Raw genomic sequence first — 23,055 nt, forward strand, 5'->3', positions numbered from 1 at the left:
GCGGTCGCTATGCAGAACAGATTGAGACGCGCCGCCATCAAGGGCGTGTCAGGTGCATCTACAAACCGACGATCGCCATTCATTCGAAAGGCAATCATCTCACTTCACATTTGTAAAAAAAAGCCCCCCTCCCCTTCCCCACCCTCAACACGCAATCCTTCATTATTTCTTATTTTTTATTTTTCTCTCTCTCCAATGGCAAGCACTTGTAAGAAAAGCATTATAATCGGCAATGTATTCGCCTTGCATGCATTCTAATTCATACGCTGAACAGCTGGAGGGGTACGCGTCAACCTACCTGTAATGGGAGTAATTGTAAGGCGCCTCTTTGCGGGCTGCGTGACAGTGCCCACAGAAATAGTTCGTGTGTACGTGCGTGTGTGTGCTTAGGTTTCTTTCCCTTTTTTTTATCCTTCTTTCTTTCTCACCTATTGCATCCCCTTGTCCCTCCCCCAGTACAGGGTAGCCAACCGGAGATAATCTCTGGTTAACCTCCCTGTCTTTCCTTTGCCTTTCTCTCTCTCTCTCTCTCTCTCTCTTGTAAGGCGCCTCGATTAATTCGAGCCTGCTCGTGTAGCTCGGCTAGTTACTACAGGGCCTGTTATTTCTTTCCCCTATTTGGAGCGATATGACATATGCTGTCTGCGAAATCAATCTTATCGTGGACGTCACAGTTCTTTATGTATTTCGCTAGAATAGCAGCTTGGGCTTGTTGGTTTTCCATCCTGGTGTAAACAGCGCGAAACGTGGACGGAACACGAGACGAGAAGACGACACCACAAGCGCTGCTTTATGAAGTTGCAGGGTTCTTTATCAAGCGCAGTTTGTAAATTCGTGTCTTGAACGGTCTTCTGATGTTCCTTCGACAATGCCACGCTTTACGAGTTATCGGTTAGCATGTGTTTGTAGCCGAGAGCAGAATGGCGCGTAAACTTTTTTTTTTTTACAACGAATAGCTTTCTTTTGGAGCCAGAGCCCTTTTTCTGCATCTCGTTGAGTGCGCCAGCAATCGGAAATTCACGTTGGTGTGGGGCGGTCTCGCCGCGCATAGCGTCCCAAGGGAGTCGCTAAATTTTTGGGGCCTCTCTGATTAACCCGCGCGCGTTTGGAGAGTTCCTTCTCGCGACCGATGTGCAACGTTCTCAGTGTTCGCCTCATATCAGGTGTACAGAGAGGCATCGTTGGGTTTCCGTAATAGCGAAAAAAAAATAACAAAATGAAGTGCAGTGGAAGTTTCTGTGTTTTGAGAACAATTAAAGCACCAAACGAAGAAAAGTGTCTAAATAAAAAAAAAAAATATTCGATCGACCCGCAAGGAATATTCGCATTTACTTATCCAAAGGCATTACGCACCTTTACATTATGAGTTGGGTAGCAAACCGGATGTTTTAAGTTTGGTTAACCTCCCTGCCTTCCTCTCATTTGCATCTCTCTCTCTCTACATTATGAGTTAATCGTGAAAGCACCACGAATGTTTTAGGAATGCCACCTTCACAGTCTTGCTGATTCGGTCGATACATATCAGTCATTTACAAATCTTCGAATTTACTCGTCCAGAGAGAGAGAGAGATGCAAATCTAGGGGAAGGGAAAGGGGAAGTAAAGACGGAAAGAAGAGCGTGACAAAAATAAAAGCGTGAGAAAAAAAAATATGAAAAGGGATGAAATGGGGTCATTATAGTCTTTCTAATAGGCCACTGTCACGTAGAAAAGTCAACAAAGCCTTGACCGACTTTTGCTGCGACGACAGTTCACGTCGGCATTCCAAAACTGACTGTTCTGAAAGTGGCCTGTCGTCAAGGCGTGCCAACGTGGTCGCTAGTGACAGCCGGTGCGCGCTGTATTGAGGACAGTGGCAGAGCACGTGTTCGATGGTCTCCTCGCCGCCGCAGTGTCTGCAAGCCGCGCTGTCGTCCATACCGACTCGGAAGGCGAAGGATCTTGTGTAGGCGACACCAAGCCACAGTCGGCAAAGCACTGCTGTTTGTAGTCGAGAGAGTCCAGATGGGGGTCGAAGTCGAAGGGATGGGTCCAGTCGGTGTAGACGTGTATGCTTTAAGCTTGGTGTGTTCCATAAAGTTTTGATGGCTTCATTTGCAAGCACACGAATTTTCGTTGCAGCGTCCGTTCTTGAGAATGGAATGGACTCTTGCAAGCCCTCCTCATGTGCAGATCGTGCTGCTGCGTCGGCAAGTTCATTGCCCATTATGCCACAGTGGCTTGGAATCCACTGCAACGTGATGTCGTGTCCTTGCTCGACGAGGTGGTGAAGCAGCAGTCTGATTTCTAGAACTAGTTGTTCGTGGGGTCCTCGGCGTAAGGCAGAAACCAAAGAATGAAGTGCAGCCTTGGAGTCAGTGAACACGCTCCATTTCTTGGGTATTTCTTTAGAAATTACACGAAGTGCACAATGAATAGCAAAGGCATTACGCACCATTACACCATGCTTACAACACCATTAAATCCTAAGAATGCCATCTTAACAGACTCTCTGGTTCGACTGATGCATTTTAGTTATCTACGAAGTTGCACGAATAACCCAGGGTCTCAGAAGGGTAATTAATCACTTACCTTAATCAATAAAATGAAACTGAAACTGAAATCAATAAAATCAATCAATAAAATTAAACTGAAACTGAAACTTTTTAACGATGAGCTTCGGTGGTTTCTGCATAATTTTTTTCTCTTACTTTATGAAAAGCGCACTGTCTCCCGCACGCAATCGCCACTGGAATGGTGGTGTGAACAATACGCACGTAAGTAAATATAGTCCTACCGAACAAGGGCGTGTGTAAAAAATACACGCAGAAACTCCTCTGGGAGCTGTCTAAGTATGCGTAAGCATTGTGCCACTTGCTCATCTCGACGCAGCCTTACGGTGTGATTATCAGTGTTATGAAACTTGAACAGACCAGTATAGACGACAGCTCTGCGGCGACACGAACTGCTGCGGACGGCGGCACAAGGTGAATTGATGATGCAAACTACTGCAGGTTCCGATCATTATAAACCGTTATCGCTCTTTAGCATCTTATCCATCGGCGTCGACCCACAATCAACAGTGGTGAAACATACTCCGGTGGTGGCTGCGTATGGCGCGGACGCCCGGGCCTGTGTTCTAGCCGCATAGTTCGCGTTGAAGCGAGACGCATGGAGCCCATCTCGAAAGCGATCTGCGATGGGGACACAGTGCGTTGAGTGCTGATAGCTTCGTGCGCGCTGTGTTCTCGGCGCTTAATTCGCGTTGAAGCGAGAGGCAGCAAGGTGAATTAGCTCGTTGCTTGTAGGCCCTATCTCGAAAGCGATAATCTTACGTGACGGACGGACGAACGGACGGACGGGTTTCCTCGTGGGTAGGCGCATAAATGCTTGCTCATAAATGTTTGCGCATTTAATAATAATTAATATTTTAATGTCTCGCAGATGATATTTCAAATGCATATTGTCCCCACTAGCGAAATGGAGCGGCCGAAAGTGGCCTGCTGCCAACTTCCACAGTGGTGACCTCTCGCGTTTGAATCCCCTCCGGCTGGACCTCAGTTAAGCCTACCCAAGTTCTTTGCGATTAGGTCCGTCGCTTAGAAGAAGCGTGTCTTCAGTTCGAATGCCACGACATTCACACATCTCCAAGCTGGTGTGCGCCATGTCACGGGTTCCCTTTCTCACCTCGACAGTCGTGTTGCCCTTTGGGCGACCACAGACGGTCGTGAAAACATTCCGTATGCATTTTACTACTATGGCGTCATTCAGTGCTCCGCGACCCGTCCACCTCTCCGCCACCCCCGTTCACAAGCCCACCTTGTACAGCTCCGAAAAAAAAAAAACATTATTTCACTAGTTTGCAAGCGCTAGTTTTGCAGCCCCACTTATGTCCCGATTACAAGCTCGAATAATTCAGATACAGCACTTAATTCCTACAGACACCTGCAGGTTCGTGCATATAAATTAAATTATGGGGTTTTACGTGCCAGAACCACTTTCTGATTATGAGGCACGCCGTAGTGGAGGACTCTGGAAATTTCGACCACCTGGGGTTCTTTAAAGTGCACCTAAATCTAAGTACACGGGTGTTTTCGCATTTCGCCCCCGTCGAAATGCGGCCGCCGTGGCCGGGATTCGATCCCGCGACCTCGTGCTCAGCAGCCCAACACCATAGCCACTGAGAAACCACGGCGGGTGTTCGTGCATTTGATAGCGCGTGTTATATATGTAGTACAGAACAAACAGGGATGCAAGTTACGCACAGTACACCATGTTGGAAACTAGTCATCCCTTCCCCCGAGTCTATCGCGTATACAAACGTGGTAAAAAGCAAGCTGTATGGGAAGACAAATAATGGCGAAACCATAATACTTAGTGGTGCCTGTCCGATGCTGCGAGATCCTTAGTGTTAACAGCGCAAAACGTAGAAGGGACACGAGACGAGAAGACAACATCGCAGCGCTTGTGGTGTCGTCTTCTCGTCTCGTGTCCCTTCTACGTTTCGCGCTGTTAACGCCAGGATGGAAAACCAGCAAGCTCAAGCTGCTATTCTAGCCTGATACTGCAAGAGTCACTGATAAAAGGAAGTTATGCGGGGAACGCGAAATCAGCGTGGTCCGCTTTGCTTTGTACTAAAGAAAAGAGTGACGTCTGCAACCACTCGGAAACGGTATCATTTCGTAGCCTCCCGACAGTGGGCTCGAAGGAAACCTACGGCTTCACTGAACCGTATAGGAAAGCACGCAGTCGCTGTGCAAAACGACCACCTTCTGAGTTGCTCCATTTGCAATTTGCTTAACCGAAGCAAAGCTCGAGGGCTAGCTCAGCAGAAAAAAAAAAAGAAAGCTCGTTTCATCGAATTCGTGAAATTCCTCCCCAATGTGCTGACACATCGCGAAAGCAGATGTCGCCCACTAGTAGGACTTTTGTTTTTCTTAGCAGGTTCTTGTTACTTCTGTTTGTTCTTACCTGACTCGTGGTGAAACCTTCGTATTAAACGAGCTGCTGAGAACTCTATATGTAGTGGCTTAGGCAGGAAACTACTAAACACGTAAATGGCGCGATTATTGGCTTTTTCAAGCCAAACGCGGACTACAAGAACCAAGCTCTCTAAACGCAATAAATTGCCCTACGCTTGTAGCCTCGTCTTTCTTGTTAGTTTCTTATGTTTCAAATGGCTGACCACACGGTCCTACCCCACCCGAAGATCTTGCCAGGTCACAACTCGAGATTTCTGCGTCAGGCAAGAAACGCTGATACGGTAAAATTATTTCGGAGCGGGCTGCTACAACGTCCGACATGGCGGAACAAATGCTTTCAGTTGTCAAATCCCATAGGTTACACAGTTAAACCTCGTTATAACGAAGTAGGATCCGACCCGAAAATGCCTTCCTTATATCCAATATTTGTTATACGCATATATTCGCTACACACCTATATAGGGGAGAAATGTCTTATATTTAGTTCGTTATATCCAATAATTCGTTATGTCCGTTTTCGTCATACCGAGGTTTGACTGTATCACCCACAAGTGGCAGCTTAGATTTTAGGCATATTAAGTTCTCGCCGAAAGGTAGGCACATACAGTGGAGAGTTTCAGCATGTCCGGTATTCCCATATACGCAATGACCTTTGCCTAGTACCAGGTTAGCGGACGCTGGTAGCGACATGTTGTGACGCTTCCTCTAGCCACAACGCCTTACAGACGCGTTTTCTTGTTCCTTGGCTGTTTTTGTCGGAAGTCGATAAAAAATTTATTTCGAAAGGTAACGTGTTCACGATTGGGCCACTGCCGAAAATTTACACTAGCAGCGAAGTATAGGATACTATTTGTAAGTGCAATAATAGGCTCTGCCTTTGTCTGGCTGAGCTCTGCGCCACCGGGTATTGCAACCAATCTGGCCACTCACGTTTACGGCTCCAGTAATGCGGTAATTCTCAAAACGTTACCGGAATACCGAACACGTTAAACTCTTTACTAACAGAGTAACTTTTGCAAGAGATGTGCACCTTTAGCCCGACTCGCGCAAAATTCGGGTAAGACGTTCAAGCAGTGGCCCACAGGCACCATTCCGAGCAGTAGCGATTCCTCCTTTCCAGATCGCGTATACCTACGAAGGACCATTTACAGCGGCCGGTATCTGGCCGGAAGTTCTTTCGACATCCGTCTCTTCAGCTCAGAAGCCGCTTTTCCCTTCCTCGACGAGAATCAAGTGGCCATCCCTTCACCGGCGGAAACAACTAGTGACTTCGGTAGCTTTCTCCACTGTTTCTGGCTTGCTCTTGTTTTATCACTGGCTTCTCTATATCGTTTTTTTTTTTTGCGTGTGTGTATTTGTATGCACGTATGTCTCTTAACCCTCTCGCCACCGGTCGTTTCGTTCTAAGAGCTATACCACGCTTCGAGTGCAGAAGGGTACTGGATTCGGGGCAGTGTACCGCGTCTCGCTCAATAGCGTGCACCGTCAGCCATGTCTTGTCGACACAGGTTCACAGTTCACAAGATTGTCGTAGGCCATTGCGCAAACTTTCGCGCTTCTCATTTTCTCTACACGTAAGCTATTATTAGCTTACGTAGCTATTATTAGGTAACATAAACAAGTTATCAAGACATCTATTCTCTTTGGTTTAGCTGTTTTCCACAGACTTTCAGAAGCGGACTTTACAAATATTCCACTGACAGCAGTAAACAAGAAAATTTAAATCCAACAATTTCAAAGAATTTTAGCGGGAACACCATAGTCTGCATAAACATATGTGTAGAAATATGATCGGCTGTCTAGAAAACGTTTTGTTGGGATCATACAATGAAAGTCGTAAAGTCAACTTCCATCCACAACTATACCCTGTTGCGAAGACGGTTTTTTGAAAACCACAGTATTGGCGGTCCGCTTTTTAGTCGCGCCCGCGGAGCGCGAAATGCAGAAAAGCCTGCAAAGTGGAATTGCGATGTCGGATACAGAGATCACGACGGTGCTCAAGAATGATTCGAATCTTTGCACTGTGACATTCGTCATAGCTCTGCTTTGAAACGATATTTCTCGCGAAACGATCGAATAAACTTTCCAACCTGAAAATTATTCAGGAGCCGCAGACGTCATCGCGTAGCGTGCCCGCCACGACAGCCAAAGGCACGGGCTCGTCGGGCTGAACTTTATTAGTAAATGTGCTAACATTTTCTACATTGTTTCAAGCAACAAATTAGACGTTACAATGAATGGTTACTTCGCTCGATGTTACATTCAGCCGTTGCAGAATGACTAAGCGATAAAAATTTAACGGGCAGTACCTTATGTTTAGCCGCAACGGCGCAGGTAAGAATGTAAGAACGTATGGTTGCATAAAAGTTATTTAATAACAGCCGACGACGCGTAGATGGCCAATTACGCTCATTTCACATGCGCCAAACGTTCTTGTAGCTTCGGCCACCGATTACCTTATGCCAGCTCTGTTGCTTCCAAGGCCCTGCACGCTTTTACGGAGACAAAGTACGGCAAGCAGCCGAAGCGGCGACGGCGACTCAGCGAGGCGCGCGGTTTCCTACGCGGCTCAGCCGTTGTCGCGGAGGGGGGAGGAGGAGCGGCTCCCGGTCGTAAACGAAGCCGACCGAGCGGCCTGTTCTGGAATTCGGAGCCATCCCCGACGACGCTGACGCCGCCATCGGCCCGATGACCAGAGCCGAAGGAGCTGACGGCGTCTCTCGCAGCCAGGCTCCTTTCTTTTCCTTCCGGCGGAAAGCGCTTCGGCGAGCGGGGCGGCCGGCCCCGGGCCGGCCCGTCTTTTTTACGACTCCGCAGCTCGTGTCGATAAAACATGTCCACGCCGTGCCCCCCCCCCCCCCCCCCCTCTCGTTGGGCATCTTGAGCTTCCAGAGTCAGGGCACCATCTCACTTCTCCCTTCCCAATCAACCTCCCCCCCCTTTCCTCCACTTTGCCTTCGATCTCCACGCCCGTTTTGTCCCTTGTTTCCCCAGCAAGTTTCGGTTGTTCTTTCTTTCGTTCCCTGCCGATACGGCTCCGAGGCCGGCTTGCTATAGCCGCGCCTATCATTGGCCCGGCCGACCGGCCGGCCTGCCCCCAACGTTGTGACGGCCTTTCGGTGCGCCTCGATCTCGTTATCGCGCCTTGCCCTCGTTTGTCACTCAGCGTCGACAACGACGACGGGGACGCTAAGAAGAAACTGCGGTGACGTCGTAGGATCTCCCGCCCCCCCCCCCCCCCCTCTCATTTCCCAAATGCCGGCGCTGGAGTCGTGCCTAGTGTCATTGCGGGCACTGTGGGTGCCGACGTGAGAAGGATTTGGGCGAAGTGTACGGACGGGTCGGTCCCCTGATACCGCCCGCCTTATCACCGCAGCCATCTCAACCTTACGGCCCTCATTTGTGCAATTCCTGGCAACACCTCGATATGACCCGTTTGCAGTCCGATTGTCTAGGGCCATCCCGCTATTCGTTTGATATACGTATATCGATGGCGCTGGCTTGTCAGACAGCAGGTCTCGTATCTTGTTGGCACTTTCGCTTTTCTCTTTCCCTGATTAATTTGCTAGCGCGAGCTCTATTTTATCTAACATGACGTCAGAAAAGGACTTATCGTTAGACTGACTGCCGGAACAGCCACGTTGACTTTCTTTCTTCCTCGTCTGTTTTCCTCTCCCTATTACTTCACTCAGGTGCAGTGTAGAAGGCCAGAGATGCTATTCTGATCAAACCCTGCGTCTTTTGTGGCGTCACAATATTTCCCGCGCTCTAACGGTCGCACCAGTCACATGTCGATGCATCTTTTATCAGCCAAGTTGAGACCACAATTCCTTTATGATGCTGTATTTATTAATGCCACTAAGTGGTTATGCGCAGACGATGGTCTTGTATCCACACGTCTGCCTCAATATCCCTCGTTCTGACCGTCGCAACAGTCGTAAGTTATAATATTACACATGGTCATTGATCTGTGGAAGTGCAAACAAGTTTCGGAAGTAGTGTCGTCTGATTTTCTATCATTTCTACTAGCTGTCGTTAGAAGACCTTGAGTAGAACTTCATCCTTTCACAATGGCTCTTTGGTCTCTCATACGAAAGTTATCAGGAATGATGATATTGCATTTTTCAACATCCTCGTAGTCTTGAGGGACAAAAGATGCGTAAGGGTGGGTGCGAGTATGCGCGATCATAGCGCACAACAACTCCTATAGAGTGATCTATCAGGCTTCATATCGTCGCAAAGAGTGCGCCAACAAGTGCGCCACGCCTCTTGTCGAAGGCATTTTTAAATCGAAGCCGTTTTTGTGAACTCTCCCTTTACTTTTTTGACCATGGCTGCTGGCTGGATGGATGTTGCTGCCATCTTGTCGAGTGGGTCGCACGCAGAGCAGCAATACCATTTTTTGATGCTACTCTTACGTATGTCCAAGCCTCTGGCCTTACTCGTTGATACTCGGTGATAAAACAAACCATATCTGACCGTCCTCACTGCAACAAATGAAAGACATTAGGAGCACAATTCCTCGAATAAACCAAACGTCTCCGAACCTTTCCGTGCTTATTTTTCCCGACCGTTAGAGGCAACAGTCGCCAAGGACACTTCTGTCGCGCCAACGCCAACTATCTCTTCGAGGTGTGACCCCCGCGTGTTGGTGACGCTGATTTCCAGACTGTGTGGCACACACTGACGGGGGGTTTAAGTGGTACGTTAAGTGGTACGGAACTGGTAAGCGAGTGGTACGTTTAAGATAGGAAGACAACGAGAAATCCGAGGCAACAATGCCACAACATGGCGAACTGCGGGCGGCGCAAGAGCATATCTGCGGCCGCCAGTTGTCTTTACGCACCAAGGCAATGGGCAAGTGTAATAGCATTTGATTGCCCGTTGCACGAAAGCTTCGCTCAACACAGCTTGGAAAATGTGCGTTCCCATGTGCTTACTTTCTCTACGTTTCCTTAGTGCTGGTCTCAGTCACGTCGTCCTACAATCCGCTCTATCTTGCGCAAAAACAAGGAAGCTATAAATTAGAGGAAACAAACACGTCAGCGCTTTTTTCGTTAATTCTTTTTAAATCCTTCCTCTCCCGTCCCTTTCCTCGCTCTTCCCATCGAGTTCGCGAGAGCCGATTGAGATCTCCACTTGAGTAGGCGTAGTGCAACAACGTCGATACTCGGCTTTCGGTAATTATTCTCCCGGAAGATCTCTAAAGCCTGTCCCACTCTTTTGGTCTTTTTTTTTTTCTTATCCGTTACCCAAAAAACGACGAACCGTGAGTGGTTCTCCGAAAATCTGCTTATACCCTCTCGACCGCACGAACGTGAACGGAGTTCAAAAATAAAGGCAAATGAAATAAAACGAAGATAAACTCAGGCTCTGAACCCGATGAATAGCCAAGCGTTCCCAGAGTTTTGAAACCGTAGTAGGCCCGTATATTTTTTTTTCTTTATTTTTCTTCTTTACTCTACAGGCTCAGCGATGACTCTACCCGGCGCGTTTTAATGCTGTCCACCCTTATATCGAGGAACAGCGAGGCTTTAAATCCGGGGCTCTTGATCCGCGCAGCCAGCGGTGATTGGCTTACGACGAGGAGCACTTCCCAACTGTTTCCTGTAGCGCAGCTTCACCGCCGCACGAGGCGGATATTTGTCGAGATCAGCGAGCTTACCCGCGCTTATCTTCTCTTATCTACATTTCATCTCGCTGTGCCAGGTAAAGCGCAGAAAGAGAAAGAAGCGAAGGAAATGAACTGAGACCATGTCCGAAAGCCCGCTTAGCGATGTTAACCGTGCTTATCTTCTACCAATAGCGTCATTCGGGGTTTAGCGGAGCATACCAGAGTTTATCCCTCGCACGCGGCGTTGAACAGAGCCGAAATGCGAGCTGCGGTGACGGCGACTGGCTTACAGTGTACGCTGAAATAAAGTGCCTGCGCCTATTAGAAATATCCGTCGCTCGTCAAATCTCTCCTCTCTGCGAAAAGGCACGGGCGTTAGTTGTCGCAACGTGCTGAGGGGGCATCTTTTGGCAGCTTCGAAATACCACTTATCGTTGACTATATCTGGGAAGAAAGAATAGATGCCCATTTAAAAAGCTGGAAGGGAAAGGGAGAAACTGTTAAGAGGAGGGTATGAGAGCTTGGCGTGACCCAGACTGAAATCTGTTACCTGCTGTCCTGCGTAAGGAAGAAAGAGAAGATACTTATAGTGGATGATGCTGATGACTGTATCAATTAAGACTGCATACCTCTACCCCTCAATACGCTTGTATCGGTGGTCAAACGTGGGCCGATCGCGGAGGTTGTGCGATACCGGGCCGGCCCGCGGCAAGGTTCAAACACTATGCTCTGAAGGAGACATCGATGATTAGCGTGCCCTGAAGGAAATACTCAGATATGCAGTAGTCAAGGACCCGAATTATGTCGTATTCGGAACTCCCAAAACACTAAACAGTGCTCCAATTAAGTGCACATATCTACGAAAATAAAAAAAGTGTAATCCCGCGGCACTTAACCACCCATGTAACAATTAAAAAGCTGCTTCAGCGTTAACATCTAACGCGCGTCACACGAGCTTCTTTAACCGACCTTTCGCTCAAGAACTATTTCGACTTTCTCCTCTAGAACCACTTCACACGGGCTACTAGCAGATTTCGCAGTTGCTGGAAGTGCATTCTCCCGCCGTAACAAAATCTCTTTCTTTTTTCTTCCACCAGGCTACTTTTTTCGCACTTTGATTTCTGCATAAAGTCGCTGCTTTGAAGTGTTTCGTCCGTCTAGAACTGCATTTCCCCTAGCCCTTTCCTCACATTTCTGACTGCAGAAATGGGTGCGAAATGGAAAAGGAAACTGGGTGCGAGGAGACCATCGAGCAGCTATTGTGTACCTGCCCCCGCTACGATGTACAATGCCTCTCTCTGCGGGAAACTTTACACCGACTGAACTTTAGACCGTTCACCGAGTCAAAGATACTCGGACCGTAGCCACACCCGTCACTGGCACGAAAAGCGAATCGTGCATTACTGCAATACTTGAAGTGCACCGGTTTAAGAGACCGTTTATAGTGTCCCAGTGCATAGCGTCCCGCCCACACGCACTCAGTGCTCACTCTCTCCCTTTTTCCTCTTTCTATTCCCCTTTCCCCCACCGCCAGTCTAGGGTAGCAAACCGGATGCTCTTTTGGTTGACCTCCCTGCCTTTCCTGTCCTTGCTTTCTCTCTCTCTCTCTCTCTCTCTCTGACTGCAGGATGGTCGTGTACACTGCCTTACCACGCCGTCTGAGGTACAACCTCGGGCTCTTTCACACCGCCTAAGTTAAACTTCCTCACATTCTGGCATTTGCGTCATGTCATTGCGCGGCGCAGGCAACTCAGACCTCCTTTTTCAACCCAGGCTGCAATATCCTGCTTCGCGGCATTCCACTCCGTAATATGCACTAATAGTCCTACGCGCAACATCGTTGCTAGAAGTTGTCATTCACCAAATAGTTCCGCTTGTTTCCACTCTGCCATCAAATCGAAGGCAGCGGCAGCGGCAGCAACTCCAGCAGGTGCGCCCACATTTTCGCGAAAAAAAAGCCAGCCAGTTCCCTGCCCGTCCTATCCGAACGCAGCGCCACTTCTCCTACGGGCTCGTTATTACCGCGGGCGCTTCGGCAATATAACCTACCCGATCGGGCGAAGTTTTAAGAGCCTCCTCGAGCTCCGCGGAAGGCTTTTAAATCCGCACCGCCAGCAGTTCGGTGGCAGCGAGGGGCAACGCTAGCTATTGGTTTACGCCCACCGACGAAACGGCACTCCACCGATCACCGACGAGGCGCGCGAGCTCGACTTCATGGTGGCGGTAGCCGCGCGCGGTCGTAACTCGAGGACGTGCTCGGGCCGTCGAGTAGACCACCATCGCCGCTGCGGCCCGACGCCGGAACCTCAACATCGGCACTTAGAGAAGCCACGCGCCCGCTCTCCACTGCGAGCGCGCTGGCGCTCAAAGAGCAGCGCTGCTGCGCTTCCTAATGACGCCTGCTATTCCTCACTGCCAGCTCGCTCCTTCTCCTCTCGTACATCGCCCGCTCGTTCCATTCATTTTCTTTTCTTCATACCTCCCCCCCCCCCCCTCTTACCATCGCTCGGAGTTTCTCGTCTCGGTACTCGCCTACTTCTCCACGCGTATCCAGCCGTAAGGGTCCGCTATTAACCAGATTGGAGCTCCTCGCACACCTCCCTCTTCAGTTCCGCCCTCCCCCCCCTCTAGTAGTTCGCCGACGAGAAGTTTACGGAGTTTGCGGCCGTCGCTCGCGCTCATTACGGTGGCTTCGTTGGCTGTTCGTCATCGCTCGGCGCTTGCAAAAAGTAAACGTGAGTGCCGAACTCAGCGGCAGAGCTGCTGCTGCGGCCAGTCGCGTGCTCCCTTTCTGCACATCTCGGAATTTCATACTCCCGTCGTATTAAACGACAATTACCGCTTTAAACGAACTACCTCGTCTTCCGTTTCTATCTCGGAAAGCTGACAACTGAGTATCGTATAGACTTCTGCCTGCGGTTGCCATCGCAGTTGTGGGTTCGATGCCCGCTGCGCTTCGGCAACTGCGTGAATGTTAGAGGAAGCTAACGAGAATGAGTGCGACAAAAAGGCACGGCACACAGGAAGGAACGACAAAGACAAGCGGTTCTTGTTGTCTTTTTCTTTTACTAATTTTCCTCATCAACAATGATAGATCAACTATCCCAACAACTAATTCTTCTTAGAGGAAGCGCAAGTCGAAAACGACATCCGCGCGTTGAAAGGCACTTGGGATGATTTAAACCACTCTAGTTGACAGTTTACACGGTCGGCATTGGATCACACGTACGGACTCGAGCCGTAGTGTCAACGCACACGAACCACGATAGCTTGAAACTAACTGCATATCATTGCCATAACGCAGCAACGTTGGGCGTGTCAGGATTGGGGGCTCAATCCCATCGCTCGAGATCCGTTGCCAAGATTGGAGTCCGGCATGAATTCGAAGGTAGCTGGCCCATGCCGTCGTCCAACTTAAACACGCTGAGGACGTTGATGAAGGGAAGAACTGCTTCTCATCAAGAACGAGGAAAATGGGTTTATTTACAGAAATTAAATCAGTCTAACATGACTGCTTAAGAAAAAGAGTGTCAGTCCAACATGACTGCTCAAGAGAAAGTGTGTCAGTCCAACCTGACTGCACGAGAGAAGTGTGTCGAGCCTCCGCCCAACAGCCGTTTTTAAACGCTCGGTCCTTCGGCGATACAAGGCAGCGAATGTTCGTTTCGTCATCGCAAAATTAGCCGCCTCCCGCGACAAGGTGACGCACACACACACGCAAACACACAGGTGCGAAGGACTGGAGCCGACGACCGAGGGGAGTCGTTCCGGGAAGCTCGGAGACATCCTGGGTAGCTCGTTGTCCCGCCGCGGCCTGCTCATGCGTAGCGAAATCAGGTTCGCGCTGGGGACCTCGGGCACAATAGTTCGTCCGTCGAACCCGTTTCGTCACAACGGAGATGGGGCTCGAGGATGCAGGCGGTTTTCAGCACAAAGCCCGCTTCTTCGAACGCAGTCTAGCTGCAGCGACGGAGAGTGGGGGATGCGCGCCTTGTCCCCCAGTCGTAATTGGGTGGCAATTTTTCCTTGCAGCTCGCCATTCTTAACAGGCGTTCTAAGGGTGACATTCTTGAGAACTGAATCCCCTCTTGTCTGCCGGAAGCAAAGCGGCAATAGCGAAAGAAAACATGTCAATTGCACAGTATTTCAAACATTTATGTGGTGTATCTCCATCCGCAAATGCTTAGAAATTGTTGACTGTACTAGAAAAAAGAAATTAAAAGAAATTGCTAACGCATATGTCGATACAAAAAGTGCGGTGGATACTTCACTGTATAACTTGCATATTACTCATATAGGCGGTTCCAAACTGAGAGACAGAGTCGCGAGAAAATTTCAGCTTTATCGCAAATTTCACGCTCCAAACTGTTTCGTGGTCAGCTGTGCGAAGGCTAACTTTAATTAACGCCTCTCGGCGAAGTGTTTATTGGATACGGCGGGTGCCCGCCATTACGACGAACCTGGAAACGACGCGCCACGGAAAACAAAACGTAGCACCTTCGCGCTGTATTTTTTCTTGCCTTTGTCTAATTGCTTCCGTAGTTATCCGCTTTCCGCCAGTAGCGTCATTCGGGCAGACGAGCGCTACACGCGCACTCAGCCAAGGCGCGCCAGGACGACAGGTGCATCCGAAGACAAGTGAGAGGGGCTAAACCCCTGCTTGGCCTAACGACCCTGTCGCGGGTCGCGCTCCCGAGAACGCCGGTGTCGCATTCGGCGGGGCCGAGCTCGACCGCGAAGCGGAAATATAGTCGCCGGGCCTGCGCGAGCCGCCCCCTACACAAACGAGCACGCACGCACTTCGCAGCAATGGTAACATCTGAGAGCGGAGAAATCGGAGACGGGGCACGTCGGGGCACCCTTATGGCACGTTTGTTCCCCGGTTTCACCTTTTTCTTTTTCATTGCTCCCGCTTTCTCTCCTTCTTTCTTTGATTTCTCTGTGCGTGCGTGTGTGTGTGTGTGATCTTGTTGTTCGCTGCTTGCGTACGTTGCTCACACTTTCCGCAAGAGCTCGTGCTTGTTACTCGCTGTTCGTCGGGAAAGCGAGCAAGCGAGCCGGCTGCGTGCGCCGACCAATATTTGTTCTCGCCGAAAGCAGGACAGCTAAGCGCGTGGACGGAGGAGCAAGAGAAGCGCACTCCGGTGGCGACTCGCTCCTGCCATCCGTGCGCAAACAAGTTGCGGAGTCTTAGACACAACTGGGGGGTTGATGGAAGCACACTCCAGATGAAGTCTCTCTTCGTTCTTTTCCGTTTCTTTTTTATATTTCATCCTCCATTACTTCTTTTCGTCCTAGTTCACTCTTAACATTTAATGCGAATAGCATTTTTTCCATCAGCGTTTGTTTTTTTTCTCAGTTATCTATCTATCTATCTATCTATCTATCTATCTATCTATCTATCTATCTATCTATCTATCTATCTATCTATCTATCTATCTATCTATCTATCTATCTATCTATCTATCTATCTATCTATCTATCTATCTATCTATCTATCTATCTATCTATCTATCTATCTATCTATCTATCTATCTATCTATCTATCTATCTATCTATCTATCTATCTATCTATCTATCTATCTATCTATCTATCTATCTATCTATCTATCTATCTATCTATCTATCTATCTATCTATCTATCTATCTATCTATCTATCTATCTATCTATCTATCTATCTATCTATCTATCTATCTAATCTGTTTCTTATTCATGTTTCTTCCTGTGCGTATAAGTGATCATTTTTTGTTGTGGCTGTTCTTTCTTGGCCTTTCTTTCTGCGTAGTTTTCGCCGCTTCGTACGTGCCTCCCAAGCAAGGGAGCCTGCCAAATCCGCGGCACCTTCATTTCGTTTTCTCCCGCTTCGAACGCCCTTCTTGCTTCCGATTACGAAGCCTTCCCGCTAACCGTTTCGTTGGCTTCCTCGACACGCCGCAAACCACTGAGCGCCGCAAATACGGGGAACTCGAGCGGTTGCATCTTCCGCGCCGGGCGTGGTCGCGCATGGCGATGGGCTGCGAGACGCCAGGACGCATACCACGTCGCGATATCTGCAGCCTGCGCCGCTAGATAGAAAACTGGAGGTACGGGCGGTGCTTAGTGAGGCCCGGTGTGTTCTTGGAAGCGTGACACCGGGTAATCTTATCAGGGAAGTGAGCGGAGCCGGCCTAGAATCCCCCCCCCCCCCCCCCATCCCCGCTTTGTTTACTGCGTGCTAGATGAAGGGTCACGTTTGCAATGGACTCTCTCCCTACCAATAGACCGGTCAAAACATAAGCGTAGAATTCTGCGGCTCCATGCGCCAAAACCGCGATCTGATTATGCGGCATGCCGTAGAAGGGGACTCCAGTTTAATTTTGACCACCAAGGGATACTTAAAGTGCCCCAATGCAGTAGACACAGTCATACTTGCATTTCGCCCCCAGGGAAATGCGGCCGCCGAGGCCACAATCACATTATGAACGTATCGATGCCCGCAAGTGTGAAATGGTGGTCGAAGGTTTGCGGATCATAAATGCCACAAAACTGCGGTGGTGCTGTCATCTCTTTGGTTGTACGCTAAGGAGACGTAAGCCCAACTCTACTGGCATTGGCTTTGTCGAAAGGAAATAAATTAGAACAGGGTCAAACATCAGATCTTGTTTGACTAAGATCATTGTTCAACATAATGAAAAAGAAAAAGAAAATTGGGCATCAATATATTTGTCTGCCTTGCATGCCTAAATTCTTAGCACGCACACCCGTTTCTGTGTATTGCTTTTTAAGGCGGTAGCCTTAAGTGGCTTATAACCCCATGGCTATGAAAAAAGAAATAAACGCGTCGTCCGGTTCAATGGCACAAAGCTACCATCATCACCAATGGCTGATACCCCCCTAAGCGAACAAGAGAGAAGGATAAAGAGAAGTCGTAAGGGAAATGCAGGGAGGTTAACCAGGCTGAGCCCGCTAAGATACCCTGCACTGGAAAAGGGGGAAAGGAGCAAGCAAAATATGCGATGGCTCATCCCTCTCGCAATACAGAAGCTACAAACATTCGGCAAAGTAAAGCGTACAGTGCATACATTCATTGGAATAACGCATACAACGTACATAAACGCGGCGCGGCGTCTCGCCCCGTGGTTAAAAAAAAAAAGAACGCGTGACCTTCTCAATGACTCGTACCCCCGTAAGCTCGTGGCCCCGTAAGCAAGCAAAAATTTAATGTCGCATGCCCCCGTAACGCTGAGGCCACAAGCGCTCAGCAAAGTGAAGCGAACAGTGCATATATTCATCGAAGTGACCCATGCAACACACAGAACAGCATACGTGTCAATCCCGTGCTGAGAGGATGCAACTTAAAGTCGAAGAGAAACGGCGTTGGCGCGAGTCTGACCCTGCTATACGAGCGCACATGAAGCCGCAACTAGGCGCCGAAAACGAGCCGAAGGCAAACTGCGAACGCAGCGCGTGTTCGCCTTCACGCGTTACAGGAGCACAACATGTTGCCGAACTTTTTTTAAGGAGATCTCTGCAGCATAATATATTTACATGATGGCTTCAGGCTTATTTGTGAAATTCACTAAAGGAAAAGAAGTAACTGTGGCTCAATAAGCAAGTTTTACTTTGGAACAATAAAAAATAAGCTGGGCCTCCAGATTCACGCCTCACAAGGCCCATTCATCACTGCTAGCTGACCCGTGCCCCCATTCAGACGTTCTGCAGTAAATAGCCAAGCTGTAAGTAATGCAAATTTAGATCAGTTTTGTTCACTAGTGGAGCAGCTAATGGACCCTGTATAACTACCTTTCCTGCTGTAAGACTGCAGAAAGTATGTTGTAGTGTTGTAGTGTTTTCGTTTGTACATTTCTTTTCTCATGTATAGCACACGATCTATAATGCTAGATTTTCTCTTCCCGTGTACGCGAAGTGTAATTATGTAGGTAATATAATATTGATGCACTTGTTGTTGAAAAGTGTTGTGATCTACCTCATGTTCTCCTGTTGTCTTTTGGGGAACTTGTTGTATCTTATTACATGCCTATGATGATGTAAGCCCGCTACTTGTATGGGTCTGCAGAAGACCTAGAGTAATGATAAATAAAAATAAAGAAGTGCTCTCCACGCTATGTGGAAAAGTGTAATGGTTCCAAAACTTACATTTGCAAATGCGGTTGTTTACTTGCAGTCAGGGGTACAATCACGACTCAATGGCAACCAAAGGTCAGTGGGACGCTTCGCATAGGGCGCTCACGGGAGACTACAAATGGAGCTGTTCCGGGTGATATGGGCTGGACTAGTTTTGAAGTTAGGGAAGCTCACAGTAAAATTATCAAGAACGACTGAGGAATATGTAACATAATGAGTGGGGTGCTAGAGTTTTCACACATTTGCACAGTAAAAATATTGATTCAATATGGATGAAAGAACTAGGAAGCTTAATATCAAATATGCCACCGGTATAGTAAGTAACATGGAAACAAAGAACGTCAAACACAAAGTCAGAGAGGCTCAGACAACCTAATGGATCGCAGCAATAGAAAAGACAGCTACTTTGAGTAACTGCGTAAGAAAAAATAAACGAAATCATGAAATAAACATTTTATGATAACTCAAAAGGAAGCTCCTTACTTTTCGAAGCGAGATCAGCATGCCTTAAAACGCACTTTTAAAGCAAGTTACAACAAGGAAGAAGCATGAGTTTGCTGCGGTAAAGCTAGGAAAACAATGTAGCATGTTTTATTAGAGTGTGGAGATAGCTGTTCAGCGGTCGATTTAGGTACCTCTGGCCTCTTTGGAGCCTTTGAGTTCAGCGAGAGAAGAAGGAAGTAAACAATGCCGCAGCAGAGATTAGCAAGAGGCGATTGGAATATTGGTGATAGAAAAGTAGGCAAACAACAAACAACGGAGGCATACAAAAACAATGTAACCAATAGCGGTTCAGAAAGCTTTGTGATAAAAATTATTCATGTTTTGTTCTTGCTTTTTTAATATAGGTAAGATATATCTTCTCTAAATCGTCTATTTTTGTTCCATTTAACTCTGATCAACATTCAGCTCCGTTTGGAAAGATTAAAAACCTAAGTAATGTAGTTAAAGAGGAAGCTGAAAAAAAGTTTACTTATATAGAACCGTTCAAGTGGACCACGATTGCTAATCAGTGGGCGCGGCACGTTCTGTAACCAGCATACAGCACTCTGGGTGAAATGTGTATTTCCTCTTGAAAGTACACGGGCACCAATTCGGGAACAAAAAAAAACCGTTAGAAATACCACTTCTTATGCCTCCACTATAACTTTTAAACACCAGATCGCAAACGACATGTCTCCCAAAAAAAAAAAAAAAAACGATCTAAATTTACAGTCACAGCTCCTGATGTTTAGATTCGCGTTTCGCGATATCGTTGAGGTGATCTTTATAGGGCTAATGCCCTTTTTTTTTCCCCAAAAAACACAAAGAAAAAACGAAAGGAGCGTGTTAGCGCGCAATAAAACAATACAAGAAACAAAGTTTTCTGGCCCAAAGGGCGAAACAGTCATCGTGGCCGAAGACGAGGACCGTTCCGGGCAGTAACCACGAACGTAAAGCGTTCGTCCCCTTGCTTCGTTGTGTGTTTCCTCCATGTTTGCCGACCATGGTCCTCGTTTATCACACGCTAGGTGTCGCCCTTGTTCAAGCGACTCTCTTCGTGTAGCCCCGCTCACGGCGGCTGATAGCCTGTATGCAAGCGACGGGCCCGTTGCGGTCTGCAGGGGTCGGCATACGGATGCAATGTTTACCGCGTTGAAGCAATCATCAAGGGAGGCGACGCTGGCCTTTTGTATTTCGTTATGTATCGGTCTCGCTACCGCATTGCACGCTCTCGGTCAAAGGTAAAAAAAAAAAGTATTTCGAGTTAACTAGGTACACAGACCGCGCAATGTACTTATTGTTGCGATGGATTGCATTATTCGTCACTCGTTTCTGCACGCATTATCAATTATGCAGTAACAAGCGATGAGAAGCGTACGTCGTACTGCCCTGCAAGCGGGCTTGGAGAATATTTGTCAGCTTACGAAACGCGCTTTCACTATGGGAAGCCAGCCAAATTTTGGACAAAGAAAGGTTATTTGGTCGAAAAGAAATGTTATTTGGTCGAATCGATGGAGGCATTATTCAATAGAAGCAACGAACATTGCAGTGTGAAAATAATCCGTAAAATTCGTTGTTGTATTTTTGTCATAAGTTCTGTGAAATACCGCGTCGACGGCCTACAAAAACAAACGCCGCGCTAAAACGAAGTATTAGGCTCATCATGCCGAGGTAACACCGTAACTATTTGAGATGGAGTCGAGTCCGCATCTTCGTGCCTTCGAGTAGAAAGCCATAGCCATCGATTAACCATAGAAGGTGAAAACGCTGCATTAAACTCAACGAAAATATCACTTCATCGCGGCATTTAACCCGGAGATTGGCGCTGATCCCTAAATTTAACCGCAACATTAAAAAAAAAAACGGCAAGTCAATTATGGGGAAGCCCACAAGAGAGAAGACGGTTCATGAGAGGGAATAAATAGCAGCTTTGTAGGTTCATGCTAGAGTCAGCTAAATGACAATTTTTACATCTCGTCAACATATAAAAGAACTTTCAAATATTAGAAACTGCTCACTAGTTAACTAGCATGCGTGACAATGAACTCGCTTGTGTTTATTCAGTATTCGGTACTGTCACCCAAGTCGGAGGGCTTTCCGGAAGCTAGCTGCAACGTTTTCATAGTATTCGACAATATGTAGAAATTCGTTCGGACGCGGGAATATGATATTTACGGTAGGCTTCGTGACGAAAGGTAAGCTACGACCTTCAAGATTACGCTAGGCAGGGAAGCGTTTCTTTCTTTTTTAATTTTTTTTTTTGTTTTTATATTTTTCAACGCTGTACCGCCTTTGTAACAATGCATCTGGGCACGGCTCCATCTTCAGAGTCGCAATGTACCCGGGCCTGCGCAGGACAGAATCATTGGGTGTAGCGCCGCAGGTTTTCCATCCCATTCCTGCAGAGGCCTTCCGCAAACTGACAGTGCTCGCGATTGCAAGGCGCGCAGTGCGCCCAGCGAGATACGTAACGGCCGCCAGTGTACCGCAACGTCGGCAACACTGCAAAGAGAAACAGTGCCTCTCCAAATAGAGGCGAAAAAAAAAAGAAGAAATAAGACCGACATAGGTGCAAGGAAACACGAAACGAGGTAAAAAAGGAAGTGCAACTTGTCGTCCTTCCCAGCATGGCTGTTTTCCTTTTCTTGCGGAGCTCCCCCCAAAAAATATATAAAAACAAGAACGGGAAGGAGCTGGGCCCTCCGCAACCTTACAAGCAATCCCATCGCCACTGTTTCGTTTCCACGCACCCCCCGCGCGCGCGCGCGTGATAGCGCATGTCTTGCGTTTCGAGCGTTCTAGCCATCGCCCCGTCCTCTTTCCTAACACGCATGTTCCCTTCACCTCTTGTTTTACTCATTTTCCTTCTCTCTCCTTTTTTTTCTTCGCACGCGCGCACACTTGTCTCTCGTTACCGCTGCCTCTCCGGTTTCGCTCGTGCGTGTGTGTTCGCATCAGTTCAACCTCCCCCCCCCCCCCCCCTCCCGTTCCTATAAGGCACGCACTGCCCTCTAGGGCACGGGGTAGAAAACAAAAGCAAAACCTGAGACAACAGGCAGAGGCGACGCAACGACAAATAAGTGGGGGGGAGCGGGGGGCGGGGGGGCATGGCCCGGTGTGCAGGCGACAGCCGAAACCGGTAGCAGGGCGCGCGCCGCTTCTGATCGTTTGCGAAGCTCGGGCCAATCAATAGCACCGCGTCCAGTGTCCCTTCTCTTCCGCTTTCTCTCTCTCTCGTTTCTGCCCCCTTCTTTCTCGCCCTCGCCTTCCCTTCCTACCTTTTACTCTCTAAAAGCCTATCTCCCCTCCCTCTCTTTGCCTCCAAGCACTCCTCTTCGTGCTTCCACCATTGCTTGGGGTGTACGCCGCTGTTTGTCGGGAGTTGCCCCGGCCAGCAGGCCGATCGGGTTTCCCTAGGACGGCCGGGAGAGGGAGCCTCCCAGTGGGGACGCACGTATGCGCTGCCATCGAGCTGTTTGCACCCGAAACACACGAATTAAATGCACAGCCCCCCACCGAACCGTCCCTCCGAACCGTCCCCGCTTTTCTCGCTGCCCCACAAGGGCCCGAGCTCCAACTCCCAGTGGACTTGCGAAACGAGTCGGCGTTCGTTCCTGATGGTCAGTTATTTGTTTCCTCGCTTAATTCCTTCCTGTGGTTAGTCGTTATATCGTTATTTACTTCTTTCTTTTTTGTTTTCCTTCTGCGTGCGAGAGTGTGCTTGTGTAGTTTCGTCACAGTGATAAGATGAAAGGTGCGTAGCCTGGCAAAAATAAAGATAAAACAAGAAAACTGCGCAACCACAGCTTAGCTGGTTACTGTTCAACCTCGTAACTCTTCGGTTGCAAAAGAGCCACCTCTTCTGAAATTCCA

The 23,055-nt window shown here is 48.4% G+C and overlaps 1 protein-coding gene across 1 annotated transcript in view; it reads left to right on the top strand.

The window, feature by feature from the left end:
- Positions 1-23,055, top strand: part of GABA-B-R2 (gamma-aminobutyric acid type B receptor subunit 2) — a 377,441-nt gene that overhangs the window by 174,470 nt on the left and 179,916 nt on the right. The gene's annotated exons all lie outside the window — the stretch shown is intronic.

This window comes from Dermacentor andersoni, chromosome 11, assembly GCF_023375885.2.
Source record: "Dermacentor andersoni chromosome 11, qqDerAnde1_hic_scaffold, whole genome shotgun sequence".
Lineage (NCBI taxonomy): Eukaryota > Metazoa > Arthropoda > Arachnida > Ixodida > Ixodidae > Dermacentor > Dermacentor andersoni.